Consider the following 4,374-nt stretch of genomic DNA (forward strand, 5'->3'; position numbering starts at 1 on the left):
ACTGGGTAGTGTTTCTTTCTGATGTACATAGGTCTGCTGTAATTCAAAACAAACACTATGGCACCTAGTAACAAGAACAACAGTATCTATTTGAAAGAGTTTCCCTTAAGATGAAAATTAATAACACTTGAAAATTTATTTATCATAGTGCCTGGCACATAGTGGGTGAACAATGAAAATTATTTGCTTGTTAATATGTCTCATTTATTAATGCACATATTGATAATTGTATGTATGTGTGCACTTCTGTGTAATTGGTTTTAATCAAATTTCAATAACAGTACACAAAAATTCAGTTTTACATTATTTGAACTAAGCCTGGGAACAGGCATATATCCATACCATTTTCTTCTTTGGACATGTGCATTAGAGAATGGATGTCACTGATGCTAAATAGTTAGTGTTTAGGTAATTCAGCAGGATGATATCAGAAAAAGACATTGTCAAACATTCTGCCTGCACATTAGGAGGAAAGCAATAAAGAACTAAGGCTATTTTAGCAAGGCAAGAACGAAGAATCCCTTCTTAATTCATAAGTTATCATGAAAATATATATTCTATAAACACACCTTGCTTGCTGAAAGTGAAGAGGACTTAAAATACTTATGAACATCAAAGACCACAACCTTCAGTATGGGTTGTACCTCAATGTAAAGAAAACAAGAATCCTCACCACTGTACAAATAAACAACATCCATATCAATGGAGAAACGATGGAAGTTGTCAAATACTTCATTTTGCTTGGATCAACCATGAACACTCACAGAAACAGCAGTCAAGAAATCAAATAATGTATTGTATTGGCCAAATCTGATGTACCAGGTGCCCTCTTTAAAGTGTTAAAGAGCAAAGATGTCAGTTTGATGACTAAGGTGTGCCTGACCCAAGCCATGGTATTTGCAATAACCTCATATGCATGTGAAAGTTGTATAGTGAATAAGGAAGACCACGGAAGAAGAGAAACATTTGTGTTATGGTGTTGGAGGAAAATATTGAAAGTGCCATGGACTGCCAAAAGCAAAAATAGATCTGTGTTGGAAGAAGTGCAGCCAGAGTGTTCCTTGGAAGTCAGGATGGCCAGAATTCATCTCTCATGCTTCAGACATAATGTCAGGAGGGACCAGTCACTGGAGCAGGATCTCATATTTGGTAAAGTATTGTTGTTGTTAGGTGCCATTGAGTCAGTACCGACCCATAGTGAACTTATGCACAGCAGAACGAAACACTGCCTGATCCTGGACCAACTTTTGCAGCAGATTTGTCTAACACAAAATGCCATTTGATTTATTGACTGCTGTTTTCCTGAATATTGATTGTAGATCCTAGCAAAAAGAAGTCTTTGACAACTTCAATCTAGTCAACCTTTTGTTGTTGTTGTTGTTGTTGTTAGGTGGCATCAAGTCGGTACTGGCTCATAGTGACCTTATGCACAGCAGAAAGAAACACTGTCCAATCCTGGGCCAACCTCAATACTGTTGCCACACTTGAGTCCATCGATGCTGCCACTTGGTCAATCCATCTCATTGGGGCTCTAATGGACTTGTTTTCATTTTCTTCAGTTTCAGTTTGAATTTGCATATTAGCAATTGATGGTCTGTTCCACAATCTGCCCCTGGCCTTGTTTTCACTGATAGTATGGAGCTTTTCCATCGTCTATTTGCAGATGCAGCCAATTTGATTTCTATGTATTCCATCTGGTGAGGTCCATGTGTATAGTCGTCTCTTATGCTGTTTAAAGAAGGTATTTGAAATAAATCATTGGTTTTGCAGAATTCTATCACTATATCTGACAGTGTTTCTCTGCTCTTCACAATGTTTTCAGTGACTAAATGTTTGGAAGTAGCTCGTCACTCTTTCTTCCTAGTCTGTCTTTGTCAGCTCATCTGAAACCTGTCCACCATGGGTGACCCTGCTGGTTATTTAAAATACCGGTGGCATAGATTTCAGAATCATAGCAACTCACAAGCCACCACAGTATGACAAACTGACAGACAAGTGTGGCCATTTTGTTTTAAGTGGAAACTGTCACTTTAAGTTTTGAAGAGATCTGTGCGCATGCATAGCAGAACCCTCCAGGGGTGGGTGTAGTGTGTCCATTCGTTCAGGTATCACCTCTAGTCACCAGAATGAGGTGTGCAGACAGCGAGAGACCAATGAACAGATACAAAAAAAAAAAAAAAAAAGCATGTCCACACCTGTATCTTTGTGGTTCCTGTCAGGCATTTGTGACTATTCTAATCCTTCCCCCACTTGGTCTCTCCCAAGATGGTGGCTCTGGGAGCAGCTGAACGTCTTGAATTAGCAAGCAATGGATTTCTTGATTCTGCTACAAATTCCCCTAGCTGTAAGCCTTCCAAGCTTCTAAATATTTTATATGTGGTTTAGAGTTTTAGCACCATGAGCCTGCTTGTTCCGGTATTCTGTGTTGTTATTGATGGAGCTCCTCACTGCACGTCTACCCGATCCATAGGGTTAGAGAAAAAGAGGAAGACCTCAGTGAGATGGATTGGCACAGTGGTAGCATCAATGGGCTCAAACGCAGCAACGATTATGAGGTTGACCCAGGATCAGGTAGTATTTAATTCTTTTGTGTGTAGGGTTGCTATGAGTCAGTACCAACTCAATGTCACCTAACAATGACAACATAAACACACCCAAGTTCATATAGCCAGCCACATTTGCTAAATTCACAATTCACAAAACTATGTTTTTCTTCAGACACTCAGAGATTCTAGACCTGGTGATTTTTTTTATCTTTTAAGGAAATATGTGTATCAGTTTAAATAGATGTATCACGCAGATCTTACTGTTCCCATTCATTACAGCATAAATTTTGCTAAAATGTGCTAAGATAGGGTTATGCTTTGTCAGCAAGGAAAAACCTCAGGAGTAAAAAAATTGCTCCCTAATAGAGCTCAAGGGGTTTAAATGTGAATAATAAATAATTCTGCCCCAAAGCTTAACTATTACAATGAAGCCCTCTATAAAATGTATCATAAATCATTAATAATAAATATATATATATATACACACACACATATATATACTCTACTAATATCTGAATTCATTTCAATACATTATAGTCACATTGGATTATGCATTCTAGTATAAATGAGAACCATGGATTGGAGTGGAGGACAAAGAGACAGGCCAACATTGGAATGACAGTCATTTTTGGTTGCAGGCTGCCCTGTTCCCATGGCTCACAGAGCCAAGTAAAAGACCTATGGCTGCTACATTTTTACAATAACCTATGAATGGACTTAAGGCAGAAGAGAAAGTACAATGTGTTTTTCTAACTATTAACAGAAATGTGGTTGTCATTAGGTGCCATCAAGTTAATTTTGACTCATGACGACCCATGTGACAAAGAAGAACTGCCTCATAGGGTTTTGTGGGTTGTAATCTTTACGGAGTCCTGGTGTGGCACTGAAGGATAAGCACTGGACCAAAGGCCAATTTGAATCACAAGGTGGATGTTCAAATCCACCTTCTCCTCCTCTGAAACCTTATCCAGGGCTGCTATGAGTCGGAACCGACTTGATGACACTTAACAACAACAACAACCTTTAAGGAGGCTAATCTCCCTTGGAGTCACTGGGTGAGTTCGAACCATCAAATTTTTGATGAACAGTGGAGTACTTAACCAGTTACATCACCAGGGGCTCCTTTGGTTAAGTTTATTCCTTATTTACATTGTGCCAAGCATTAGGCAAAGCCCATTAATGTTTTGCCTCAATAAGTTCTTATAACTCTACTTCCATTTAGCAGATGTAATTTAACTGGAGTTGCAGAGAGGTTCAGAGACTCCAGATCACAATTAGGAAATACCAAAGTCAGGATTTGACTATTAGTGACATGTTTTCAAAGGCTCACATCTTCACTGGGAGGGAGGATGTACTGTGGAGAGAGGACAGCCTAGGGGCCAGTACAATGCCACGGTTCTGAGTAGGGTTTCATGGTCAGACCCTAGGTATATTGGAAACTCATTATGTCCAGTGGATACTCTTGGATAACTGTCTTTGCTATGCTTGTTCTTGGCTTTAGGATCTTTACACTGTGGATATTAACAGCGGAGTCTTTTTGAGGATTACAGACACTACACTGAATGTTATCACCTTTAATCATTCTCATCAATACTAGTAATATTAATATTAGCATTGTTGGTGTTGTTTAGTGCTATCAAATTAGTTCCGACTCATAACTTCTCTGAACAGTTTCCAGGAAGTGACTGGTGGGTTTGAATTGCAGAACTTTCAGTTCAAACTAATCTAGTGGTCCCCTGCTTACCCTACAGTGCCACACCAGTATTAGCATTGTTGTTGTTGTTAAGTGCCATTGAGTTGGTTCTGACCCATTGCAACCCTGTATAGC

This window comes from Chrysochloris asiatica, unplaced genomic scaffold, assembly GCF_000296735.1.
Source record: "Chrysochloris asiatica unplaced genomic scaffold, ChrAsi1.0 scaffold00056, whole genome shotgun sequence".
NCBI classification, from domain to species: domain Eukaryota; kingdom Metazoa; phylum Chordata; class Mammalia; order Afrosoricida; family Chrysochloridae; genus Chrysochloris; species Chrysochloris asiatica.